General features: G+C 42.7%; 1 protein-coding gene across 4 annotated transcripts in view; it reads right to left on the reverse strand.

The window, feature by feature from the left end:
* st3gal2 (ST3 beta-galactoside alpha-2,3-sialyltransferase 2) overlaps positions 1-13901 on the reverse strand; it is a 288593-nt gene that overhangs the window by 40647 nt on the left and 234045 nt on the right. The gene's annotated exons all lie outside the window — the stretch shown is intronic.

The following is a 13901-nucleotide window of genomic DNA, read 5'->3' on the forward strand; positions in this document are numbered from 1 at the left end:
TCCGGATGGTGGGGGTCTGTGATGATGGGTGCTGGTTTCTAGTGGTAGTGTTCCATGTAAATGTGCTCGTTGGTGGGGAGGGCTTTGCCTGTGATGGACGGGCAGTATCCACCACTTTCTGTAGTCTTTTCTATTCCTGGACATTGATGTTTTCATATCTGGCCATGATGCAACCAGTAAGGATACTCTCTACTGTGCATTTATGGAAGTTTATCAAAGCTTTTGGTGACATACCAAATCTACACATACATCTAAGAGAGGCTCCTTTATGATGGCACATAATGACAAATCCTCTGATATGATAACGCCAAGGAATTTAAAGCTACTGACCCGCTCAACCTCCGATCCCCTAATGAGGACTGGCTCCTGGACCTCCTGTAGTTGATAATCAGCTCTTTGGGTTTGCTGTTATTGAGTGAGAGGTTGTTGTTGTGGCACCACTTAACCAGATTTTTAAACTCCATCTTATATGCTGATTGTCACCACATTTGATTCAGGAAACAACAATGGTGTCATCAGAAAACTTAACTATGGTGCTGGATCTGTACTGAGCCGCGCAGTCATAGATATAAAGTGAGTAGAGCAGGGGGCTAAGCACACAGCCTTGTGGTGCATCTATGCTAATGGAGATGTTATTGGCTATCCGTACTGACGGGGTCTGCCAGTGAAGTAAACAAGGGTCCAGTTACACAGGGAGGTACAGAGGTGATGGGCATGTCGAGTTTATTTAAATTAGGAAGAATGGTGATCTCAAACCGCTCTGAATATAGATGAGGGAGAGTAAAGGTGGAGCTAGAATTATACAGAGTAGCTAACATATGAAGTTAGCATTACACATTATGAAATATTTTTACTGCCAAGTTTACTTTAGCAGCAAGGTTAGTAACTGTCTACAAGCATGTTAAGGGATATTAGGCTATATCACCTCCCAGGTTGAGTTCCTGGTACGTGTGTATTTAGCAATCTAAGCACAGAAGGTTACAGTGCTTTATTATTGGGTTCCATCGTCATAGAACTTATTTTGCAAACATTGGTCCTTAATGAGTCTGAGTTCAAACACTTTTCATAATGCACATAACACAAAGCAAAGTAGCAAATCTTTTAGCTCTCCAATTTTTCCAAAGCTTTCCCAATCCTTATTTCCAATTTTACTGTACCTTCACATTTATACTGACCAGGCTGAAGAGAGTCTCCTCCTGCTCCAGGTGAAATTATACAAAAGGGCTATGACTTTACTCAGGTACTACAGTATATGGAAAGACTATCAGCCTCAAGTTACCCACCACCCATTGGCTCCAGCAGCAGGCACTGATCAGGCAAAGCAGAAGGCAGAGAGGCTTGGTATTTCCATTTGCTATTCCCATGCATCAGTAACCAACATGGTTAGGTGTGGCATTTGGTTGAATCTTAAGTCTGTTTTGAGTGATTCACAAGGGATGCTGAAAGTGTTGAGTCTCTCTCTCTCTCTCTCTCACACACACACACACTCACAATGCTACAGGGACTCAGCAGGTTAGGTACCCACGTTCTTCCTCACCCAGCCTCACCTATCACCCCCTTACCCCCATCTTCTTATTCTGGTTGTGTAATATGTCCTGTGAGACCAACACTGAACTATCAATGGTGTTATATTAAAAACACATTATCTAAAAATGTGGTTCTATAGTCTCCAAGAGTCAACTTTATGTTGTTTCTTCACTGTAGATGTTGCAAACCACAGAACTGGAATTGAACAGACTTCTCAAGAAAGGCAGAAGTGGTTGACTACCAACTTAAATAATGAGGTTCTATACAACAGGACAACGTTTAAAGCTCGTACCAATGATTGGGTGTCCAGCAATAACATTTAACCAGCATTTAATACCATCATTCCCACAATCCTGATTGTGAAGTTGCAGAACCTGGTCCTCTGTATCTCCCTCTACAACTGGATCCTTGACTTCCTAACAGGAAGACCTCAGTCTGTGCAGATTGGTGATAACATATCTCCTCGCTGATGATCAACACTGGCGCACCTCAGGGGTGTGTGCTTAGCCCAATGCTCTACTCTCTGTATACACATGGCTGTGTGGCCAGGCATAGCTAAAATACCACCTATAAATTTGCTGATGATACAACCATTGTTGGTAGAATCTCAGGTGGTGACGAGAGGGCGTACAGGAGTGAGATATGCCAACTAGTGGAGTGGTGTCACAGCAACAACCTGGCACTCAACGTCAGTAAGACAAAAGAGCTGATTGTGGACTTCAGGAAGGGTAAGATGAAGGAACACATACCAATCCTCATAGAGGGATCAGAAGTGGAGAGAGTGAGCAGCTTCAAGTTCCTTGGTGTCAAGATCTCTGAGGATCTAACCTGGTCCCAACATATCGATGCAGTTATAAAGAAGGCAAAACAAAAGCTATACTTTATTAGGAGTTTGAAGAGTTTTGACATGTCAACAAATACACTCAAAAACTTCTATAGTTGTACTGTGGAGAGCATTCTGACAGGCTGCATCACTGTCTGGTATGGAGGGGCTACTGCACAGGACCGAAAGAAGCTGCAGAAGGTTGTAAATCTAGTCAGCTCCATATTGGGCACGAGCCTACAAAGCACTCAGGACATCTTTAGGGAGCGGTGTCTCAGAAAGGCAGCGTCCATTATTAAGGACCTCCAGCACCCAGAGCATGCTCTTTTCTCACTGTTATCATCAGGGAGGAGACACAGAAGCTTGAAGGCACACAGTCAGCAATTCAGGAACAGCTTCTTCCCCTCTGCCATCCGATTCCTAAATGGACATTGAAGGTTTGAACACTACCTCTCTTTTTTTAATACACAGTATTTCTGCTTTTGCACATTTAAAAAAATCTATTCAATATATGTAATTGATTTACTTGTTTATTATTATTTTTTATTTTATTTATTATTTTTTCCTCTCTCTGTACTGCTGCTGGGGGGAGGGGAGGTCTCCTTGGAAACTGTTAATATTCTCTCCAGCTCATGGAAACCTTGATTATAGCTGCTGAAAACGGAGACAGCAATGTGCTATAATGGGAGCACAAAGTGGCTATGAGCACTCAGTAAGTACGATAAAGATCCCAGTTGCACTACTACCCCTGCAGAATCTACGAATCATTACTCTCAGAACCTCTGAGGGACTGCATGTGAAAAAGTAGGAGCTCAAAGTACAATTATCATCAAAGTACATATATGTCACCATATATTACCCCGAAAGTCATTTTCTTGCAGACATTCACCGGAGAACAAGAAATACAAAAGAATCAATTAACACCTACACACAAAGACTGACAAACACCCAATGTCAAAAGAAAACAATCTGAGCACATACAAAGAAAATAATAAATAAATACAATACTTAGAACATGAGTTATAGAGAGTTGAAAGCGTGTCTATACGTTGTAGAATAAGTTCACATTTGAGGTGAGTGAAGTTATCCACATTAGTTCAGGAGCCTGATAGTTCAAAGGTAATAACTGCTCCAGAACCTGGTGGTGTGGGACTTGAAGCTTCTGTACCCCCTTTCCATTGGCAGCAGCAACAAGAGAGCATGGCCTGGATAGTGGGTGCCTTTGATTAAAGATGCTGCTTTCTTGTGGTAGTGCTTGTGACGGGTATGCTCAATGCTGGGAAATGCTTTCCCTGTGATGGTTTGGGCAGTACCCAGCACTTTTTGTAGGCTTTTCCATTCTTGTTCACTGGTGTTTACAAACGAGGGCATGATGTAACCAGTCAGGACTGCACTGCGCATCTATAGAAGTTTGACAAAGTTTTAGATGATATGCTGAATCTGTGCATACTACTAAGAAAGAATAGGCACTGTTGTGCCTTCTTTATGATGGCACTTATGTGCTGGTCCCAGGACAGATCCTCTGAAATAAAGTCACTGACCCTCTCCACCTCCAATCTCTAAGGGGACTGGCTCATGGACCTCTAGTTCCTTCCTCCTGTATCAACAATCAGCTCTTTTGCTGGTGCTGAGTGAGAGGTTGTTGTGGCACATTCAACCAGATTTTCAATCTTCCTCCTATATGTTGGTTTGTCACTACATTTGGCCAACAGTAGTGTTGTCAGCAAACTTAAATATGTCATCAGAGCTGTACTTAGCCTCACAGTCTAAAGTACAAAGTGTGTAGAGCACGGGACTATGCACACAGCGTTTAGTGCATCTCAACTGTTGGTGATTGCGGAGGAGATGTTGGTGCTAATCCAAACCGAATAGGGTCTTCAAGTGAGGAAATTGGGAATCCAAAGGCACAAGGAGTTATCGAGACTCAAGTCTTGGACTTATTAATTAGTTCTGAAGGGCTACTAGTTTTGAATGCTGAGCTGCAGTCAATGAAGAGCATCCTGATGTGTGCATCTTCACTGCCCAGATGTTCTAGGGTTGAGTGATGAGCTAAGGAAATGACATCTGGTGTTGACCTGTTGTGATGGTAGGCAAGCTTGAGCGGATTAAAAATCACTCATCAGGCAGGAGTTCAATATGCTTTATGACCAGCCTCTGATAGCACTTCATCACAGTGGATGTGACTGCTACTGGATCATAGCCATTGAAGCAGGTTACCATGTTCTTCTTGTGCATGTTGGAACTACAGTCACAGAGCCATAAAACCATCAGCGTAGGAACAGCACAGAAACAGACTCATCACATCATTGCTACCATGCCTTGATCATTTTTGTATCTGTCCAGTTGCCTCTGATGTTGTACTATTCCTGCTCCACCATCTCCTCTGACAACTCATTCCAAATACCCACTACTCTTTGTATGAAACATTTACCCTTCCAATCCTGTTTAAACTTCCTCCCTCTTAAAGCCTATGGCCTCTAGTTTAGACACCCTTACCTTGGGAAACAGACACTGGTTATCTATCCTATCTCTGCTTCTGGTAATTTTATATATTCCTATCACATCATCTCAGCCTCCTTCACTCCACTGAAAACAGACCCAGCCTTTCCAATCTCTCCTCGTAATTCAAGCATACCAAGACAATGTCCTTGTGAATCCTTTTTACACCCTCTCTGGCTTAATTACATCCTTCCTGTAGTGTGACAACCTGAACAGGACAATGTACACCATGTCTGGCCTAACCTTCACTTTTGTAACATGATATCCCAACTCTTATATGATGTCTTGGCCAGTGACAGCAAGCATACCACATTCCTCTCTCATCACCCAGTCTATTCATGGTGGGAGATTAGAATACTTACCATTGTTCATCACTTGCCCTATATCTTAGAACCAATGTAATACATATGCTGTGATAATGTTAAAGGACAGCACTTGGCATTCCAATACTCGTGCAATGTATCTCTGTCTCTTGCTTTGTTTCTTATAGCATCTCACATTGGAGAAGATTTATTCATTATCATTCTAACTGAAGAGAAATTTCAGTTTTTTTAAACTTCTAAATTGAGGACACACCAAAAGTGCTCAGCAAGTAGGACAGCATCTATGGAGGGGAATAAACAGTCAAAGTTTTGGGCCCAACCCTTCACCAGGACTGGAAAGGTAGGAGACGGCTGCCAGAATAAGAAGGAGGGAGAAGGAGAGATGAAGTAAGAATCTAGAAGGTGATAGGTGGAAGTGGTAAAGAGCTAAGAAAAGATGAATCTTATAGGAGAGGAGAGTGGACACTGGAATAAATGGAAGGAGAAGGTGAGCCAATCGCAAGTGATTGGCAGGGTGAGGAGAACAGAAGAGGTGAAAGGAGAACCAGAATGAGGAATGGAAAAACAGAGAAGGGGAGAGGGAGAAATTTCTAAAAGATAGAGACATTGATGTTCATGCCATCAGGTTGGAGGCTACCCAGATAGAATACAGAGTTTGGCCTTATCTAAGAACATATTGTCAAGGATTATAAGGAAGATAAATTTATGGAAAATTATGAACAGTGCACCCTTTTATTAAAATATGTACAGGAAGTGTGTTAGGTATCTAACATAACATACACAGGAAATTGAAACTTGCAGCTATGCAGATTCCAGCCCCCCCCCCCCACCCCCCGGCTTACAAGCACCCAATTAATGTACATCCAACCAAGCATTTGTGAGACTGATGGGATGGATTTGCTAGCTGCTGCAGGGTTATAATCATCTTCTGCTGGGTGGGAACTCTGTTTGTGTTCACACTCCATACTTGTGAACTGTACATGCTCACAAAAGTGGAATAATCATTGTTTATGTATTGGGCAACCCCCTCCTGAACAGAAATAGGTCTTAATTCACCTCTGACAGTTTCAGATGAATTTCAATCTGCCTAGCTTGGCTCTGCATTGCTGCAGCTGGGTTCCAATTTAGGTAATTCTCTTGGGAGACCTAAAGTAGTGTACAACTATTGACCTATCTCAGGAGTACGGGGCTACGCTCCAAGGTGCCAGTATATCTGGGTGGTATTGGGTTTGGATCTGATGGTGTACCTGGTAGGGCATTAAAGACTGTGCCAACCAACTGGCAGGAGTGTTCAAGTTCATCTTCAATCTCTCACTCCTGCAGCCAGACGTTCTCACCTACTTCAAAAGCCTGACATCTATACCAGCATCCAGGAAGAGCTGCCTCAATGGCCATCGCCCAGTTGCACTCACATCTACTGTGATGAGGTGCTTTGCGAGATTGGTCATGGCTAGAATGGACTACTGCTTAAGCAAGGACCTGGACCCACTGCGATTTGCCCTATCACCACAATAGATCTATAGCAGACTGGATCTCACTGGCCCTCCACCTGACCAATAGCAATATCTATATCAGGCTTCTGATAATTGATTACAGCTCAGCATTTAACACAATCATATCCTCAGTTCTAATCGACAAGCTCCGAAACCTGGGCCTCTGTACCTCCCTCTACAACTGGATCCTTGACTTCCTCATTGAAAGACCATAGTGAATACATCTTAGAAATAACATCTCCTCGTTGACCATCAACAGTGATGCACCTCAAGGATGCATACTTAGCCCACTGCTCTACTCCCTGTACACCCATGATTGTGTGGCCAGGCACAACTCAAATGCTATCTACAAATTTGCCAATGACACAACTATTGATGGCAGAATTTCAGATGGTGATGAGGCATATATGACGAGATACATCAGCTGGTTGACAACAGACAACCTTGCACTCAGTGTCAGTAAGACCAAGGAAATGATCTGATCTGCAGGAAAGGGAAGCCAAGGGAACACACACCAGTCCTCATTGAGAGATCAGCAGTAGAAAGGGTAAGCGGTTTCAAGTTCCTGCTGTGTCAAAATCTCTGAAGATCTATCCTGGGTCCAACAGATTGATGCAATTACAAAGAAGGCATGACAGTGGCTATATTCCATTAGGAGTTTGAGGAGACTTGCTATGTCACCAAAAAAACTATCTCACAAAGTTCTACAGGTGTATTGTGGAGAGCACCAAAGAGGAGACTCAGGAGCCTGAAGACCATAAGACAAAGGAGCAGAATTAGGCCATTCGGCCCATTGAGTCTGTTCTGCCATTCTATCATGGCTGATCCCGGATCCCACTCAACCTGCCTTCTTGCCTTATCCTTTGATGCCCTGACCAATCAGGAAGCAATCAACTTCCACTTTAAATATACCCACAGACTGTGGTAGAACATTCCACAGATTCACTACTCTCTGGCTAAAACAAAATTCCTCCTTACCTCTGTTCTAAAAGGTTGTCCCTCAATTTTGAGGCTGTGATCTCTAGTTCTGGATACCCCCACCACTGGAAACATCCTCGCCACAGGTACCTTATCTAGTCCTTTCAACATTCGGTCAGTTTCAATGAAGGGGTTAACATATGAGGAGCGTTTGGCAGCTTTGGGCCTGTATTCACTGCTGCCAAACACTTGTCATATGTGAGCCCCTTCATTCCCAGAATCAACCTTGTGATCCTCCTCTGGGCTCTCTCCAGTGACATCACATCCAGGGCCCAAAACTGTTGACAATACTCACACTCAACGTGCCAGGAACAGCTTCTGCCCCTCCTCCATCAGGTCTCTCAATGGACAATGAGCCATGAACACTGCCTCATTATTCTTGTTTGCTTCCTTTTTAAACTACTTATTCAATTTACATATATATATATATCTTATTGTAATTTATAGTTTTAAAATTACCTATTGCTCTGTATTGTTGCTGCAAAATAAAAAATTCATGACATATGTCAGTGATATTAGACTTGATTCTGATTCTTATCCAGATGCTTTTGCAATCCAAAGGTCTTGCGAAGAGTCAAGAATGAGGTATCAGACTGTTTTCCTTATGGCCATTTTGATAAATGTTACAAGAACAGAAAACAAATGAGAGAACTGAGAGAACAAAGACAAAGGAAAAGCAGTTGTGATCATTTCATATTCAGTTCAGAAAACAACAAAAATTCCCATGATAACAAATAAACATACAAGTGGCGTAATACCTGCTACTAAGAAGCTTCTAGAAAAAATACAGAAGCTACTGTACGTTAATTACTGGCAAATTCGTTGAACAATTACTACACCCCAATCCAAGAGCAGTAAATAACATTTGACCCAAAATGTTTAATCAGTGCACTCAAATTTAAATCTGCCAGATAGAATATAACATTGGATCTTGTAAAATTGTCCATTTTGACAGGAAAATACAAAGCAAGAGATTTCTCCAAATGGTGAGAAATTACACAGCTCAGAGGTGCAGGGGGATCTTGGTGCCCTAGTGTTTGATTTACAAAGGGCTAGTATGCAGGTACAGCAAGTAATTAATAAAACTATCAGAATGTTAGTGTTTATGATGGGGAGAATTTAATGCTGAAGTAGAGAAATTGTGCTTTGGATATTTCGGGTGTTGGTGAGACCATATCTCAAGTACTGAATACAGAATTGGTCTCATTGTTTAAGGAAGGGTGTAAATGTGTTAGAAACAGAAGGGTTACTTAACTAATGGTTTACTGTAGGGGTTTCCATGGACCCCTTGCTTAATGGTATTGGGCAATAGTATGAAAAGACTGGGAACCCCTGGTTTACTGGAAGTCTTAAGAAGGAAGATTGGACAAGTTAGGTTAGTATCTGCAGAATTTTATAAGACAGAGAGGTGACCCGATTGAAACGTAAGAGATCCCAAGGAGTCTTGACAGGATGGATTTAAAGAGGATTATTTTCTTTTGTGAATGTATCTGGAACTGGTAGTCACAACTTTAGAAAAAAGAGTTGCCTGTTTTAGAGATGAGGTAGAAATAATTGGTTCCAATGTCCTTTAATAAAGAGAGATTTTGAACATTTTTGAACCAGTGGACAGATTCTTGATTTTAAAAAAAGAGAAAGGTTATCATGGGTAGACTAAAAACAATCAGGTTGGGCATGATTTTACAAAATATCGAATTAGGCTCAAGGGGTGTGTGGTCTCCCCACTCCTAATTTGTATGTTCCCAGCTAATTATTCCTGCCTGTCCATGTTCCAGTTCATGGAGAGCTTAATGACTTCTTTTTGCTTTCTTTAGCTCAGGAATGTTATTGGCCAGAAGAATGTACATTGACTGTTTGCTTTGGCCAAGTAGCCTAATGGGCAGCTTAAGGGCTTAGTATTTTCAACTGGCACAGAACAAATCTAGGACAATCGGGCAATTCTAGTGGAGCTGTAGGGGCTGGTTTTGGATTCTGGGCAGCTGAATACAGAACTGCCTCAGCCCTAGGTCGCACAGATCGAGTCTTAGAGATTTGGAGACATCACAATCAAAATCAGTTAAGCCTTAATGTATTAAACTATCTGGCAAATACTTTGTGAGTATATTAACAGGTTTGAAATTATAATATTATGCAATGTAATTTCAAAGTATTATAAAAATAAAACAGAGCAAGTCTGCCAACTTCTGAAAAGAGCAGTTTAATGTTTGAGCTGTTGTGTTTAGTAATCCAGTTCACTTGCACATCTGACCAAACTAATTCATTCCTCATTATACACTCTAACAATTTCAAAATTGAGTGCTTTACAAATTATATAGAAATTTTAAGTTGTTAGGAATGTGTCTCTGTGGCTTGTCTTCTCATACTCATACAAATGGGATTGAGGAAGACTTCCTTCAGGAGATTCTGAGCTGAGTGATGAGGCCAGGCTGGTCCATGTGTAGGACAGGAGGTTCCCAATGGGATGAAGATTTGGCAGATGGTGCATTCATTCCTATTCATACTGAGCTTACATTCCCCTGACTCCGAAAGACCACATCCCTATAGGAGCAGGAGGTTCCAGTGACGTCATCGTCCAGAATGGCAGCTTAAGTCAATAGCTCCTCCGGAAAAACACACATTTTGCCCCATTAATCCATCAAATATAAGATCTTTTGAAAATATCTGAATTGATAAGGGGGTCGAGAACAGGGGAAAAGAATGGAGATTTAAAAAAGCATCACCGTGGAGCCTGTGGACGAGAGGGGTGCAGTGAGCGGCTCTCCTACCCGAATGCGTGGTAGCGAGGCTGACGATGGGACTCATTCAGGCGAAGCGACAAATATCATAAAAATTCTGGAAGAGATACGGGAGTTCCAAAAAGATATAAAACAGCAACTAAATGATATCATGTCAGAGCTCACCAATGTCAATCAAAAAAATACCACCACGAATTGAGAAGGTGGAAGATCGCGTACAAAATGTGGAACGGATACTAAGTAAGATGATAAAAATATTAAATCAACAAGAAAGTAAACTGCTTGACCAGGAGGGAAGATCACTGTGGAAAAATATCAGGATATACAATGTTCCTGAAGGAGCGGAGGGTTTCTCTATGACTGAGTTTGTAGGAAAGTTGCTGCAGGACGTGCTGGAGATTCCCTCAACTATGGAGCTGTAAATTGAGAGGGTGCATCGTGAGCTCGTCCCGAGGTCTACTGGAGACAGAGGAGATAAGCCATGCTTAATAGTAATTAGATTCCTTCGATACAATACCAAGGTGGAGATTCTACGAAGGGCCTGGGGAAAGAAGAGGGTGTTTTTGGACGGGAAATTAATATATTTCGATCAAGATTACCCCCCCCCCCCCGGTGGTCCTGCAGAAACGTAAAGAATACTCTGAAGTAAAGCGAATATTAAAGCAAGGAAAGATTAGATTCTAAACTCCGTACCCTGCTAAACTGCGAGTGTTTTATGAAGATGGGATCCAACTGTATCAGACAGTGGAAGAGGCGACTACAGACATGAAGGTCAGAGGGTTGCCCATTAGCGTGATCAAACTAAGGAAAAGCCTGGCTGAGCAGTTATCCCGATCTGCTTGGGAAATAGTGAGAGAATCGAGAAAGCAGGGGATGGGAGGAGGACGACAGAAGTATATCAGGAAGAGACTGAGTTTTCCGAAGACAGCCTCACCCCCCCCCCCCCCCCAGAAGAGCCATAGGGTTTGGCTAACTTTAAAAGTGTTATTTTCATCATGGATGTCCAGTCCCTATGTACCTCCATCCCCCACCAAGAAGGTCTCAAAGCTCTCCGCTTCTTTTTGGATTCCAGACCTAACCAGTTCCCCTCTACCACCACTCTCCTCCGTCTAGCGAAATTAGTTCTTACTTTCAATAATTTCTCCTTTGGCTCCTCTCACTTCCTCCAAACCAAAGGTGTAGCCATGGCACCTGCATGGGTCCCAGTTATGCCTGCCTTTTTGTTGGCTTTGTGGAACAGTCCATGTTCCAAGCCTATATGGGTATCCATCCCCCTTTTCCTTCGCTACATCGACGACTGCATTGGTGCTGCCTCCTGCACGCATGCTGAGCTCGTTGACTTCATTAACTTTGCCTCTAACTTTCACCCTGCCCTCAAATTTACCTGGTCCATTTCTGACACCTCCCTCCCCTTTCTTGATCTTTCTGTCTCCATCTCTGGAGACGGCTTATCTACTGATATCTACTATAAGCCTACAGACTCTCACAGCTACCTGGACTATTCCTCTTCCCACCCTGTCTCTTGCAAAAATGCCATCCCCTTCTTGCAATTCCTCTGTCTCCACCGCATCTGCTCTCAGGATGAGGTTTTTCATTCCAGGATGAAGGAGATGTCTTTCTTTTTTAAACAAAGGGGCTTCCCTTCTTCCACCATCAACTCTGCTCTCAAATGCATCTCTCCCATTTCCTGCACATCTGCCCTCACCCCATCTGCCTGCCACCCCACTCGGGATAGGGTTCCCCTTGTCCTCACCTACCACCCCACCAGCCTCCAGGTCCAACGTATAATTCTCTGTAACTTCTGCCACCTCCAAAGGGATCTCACTACCAAGCACATCTTTCCCTCCCCCCCCGTTTCTGCTTTTCCCAGGGATCGCTCCCTACGCGACTCCCTTGTCCATTCATCCCCTCCCTCAACTTCCCACCGATCTCCCTCCTGGCACTTATCCTTGTAAGTGGAACAAGTGCTACACCTGCCCTTACACTTCCTCCCTCACCACCATTCAGGGCCCCAGACAGTCCTTCCAGGTGAGGCGACACTTCACCTGTGAGTCGGCTGGTGTGGTATACTGTGCCCGGTGCTCCCGGTGTGGCCTTTTATATATTGGTGAGACCCGACGCAGAGTGGGAGACCGTTTCACTGAACACCTACGCTCTGTCCGCCAGAGAAAGCAGGATCTCCCAGTGGCCATACATTTTAATTCCACGTCCCAATCCCATTCTGATATGTCTATCCATGGCCTCCTCTATTGTCAAGATGAAGCCACACTCAGGTTAGAGGAACAACACCTTGTATACCGGCTGGGTAGCCTCCAACCTGATGTCATGAACATTGACTTCTCTAACTTCTGTTAATGCCCCTTCTCCCCTTCTTACCCCATCCCTGATATATTTAGTTTTTTACCCCCTCCTTTTTTCTCTCTCTCTTTCTGCCCATCACTCTGCTTGTTCTCCAACTCCCTCTTGTGCTTCCCTCCCCCTTTCTTTCTCCCTAGGCCTTCCGTCCCATGATCCTTTCCCCTCTCCAGCTCTGTATCCTTTTTGTCAATCACCTTTCTGGCTCTCAGCTTCATCCCACCCCCTTCAGTCTTCTCCTATCATTTCGCATTTTCCCCTCCCCCTCCTACTTTCTAATCTCTTACTATCTTTCCTTTCAGTTAGTCCTGACGAAGGGTCTCGGCCCGAAACGTCAACAGCGCTTCTCCTTATAGATGCTGCCTGGCCTGCTGAGTTCCTCCAGCATTTTTGTGTGTTGTTTAAAAGTGTTGATAAGCTAAATGGAAGCAAAAATAGACAGTGCTATACCTATCTTAAGAAATACTTATTATAATGTGGATTTTATATTACTCAATTATTCTTTTTTATTCATTCATTCACTCCTTTTTCTCCAGCTAAATGAGAATGAATATATGGGAGGAATATACAGGGAAATCTTTTCTGTGTAATGGATATAGATTTGTTTACTTACTTTTATGAATACTGCAATGAGGGCCCTCAACTCACAGGTAGGAGGGGCTATCCCCCACAGCTAGACATTTCCTCTAGCTCAACGCAGGGTCATCTACCAGAGACGTCAGCCTTGGAATCACACCTTCATTGTCTTTTTAAAAAATTATTTGCATTTCTTGGTTTTTATTTGTTCAGGGAGTAGATTGATTAAGTTTTATTCTGCTAACTTCAATGATATATTGACAGATAAATACACATGGCTAAGGACAAAGTAAAATTAATTTCTTTTAATGTCAATGGGCTGTTAAATCCAATCAAACACATTAAAATTCTATCAAAAATGAAAAAAGAACAAGCCCATGTAGTATATTTACAGGAAACTCACTTAAGTGATAATGAGCATGGAAAACTAAAAAGAATGGGCTTCACTAATTTGTTTTTCTCCTCATATAAATCAGGACATAGGAGAGGAGTTGCTATTCTTATCTCAAGCAAGCTAAATTTTGAAAAAGTATTCAAAATGGGAGATAAGGAGGGCAGATATATTCTGGTAAGGGGGAATATAGATGGAAAT

Source organism: Hemitrygon akajei, chromosome 17, assembly GCF_048418815.1.
Source record: "Hemitrygon akajei chromosome 17, sHemAka1.3, whole genome shotgun sequence".
NCBI lineage: Eukaryota > Metazoa > Chordata > Chondrichthyes > Myliobatiformes > Dasyatidae > Hemitrygon > Hemitrygon akajei.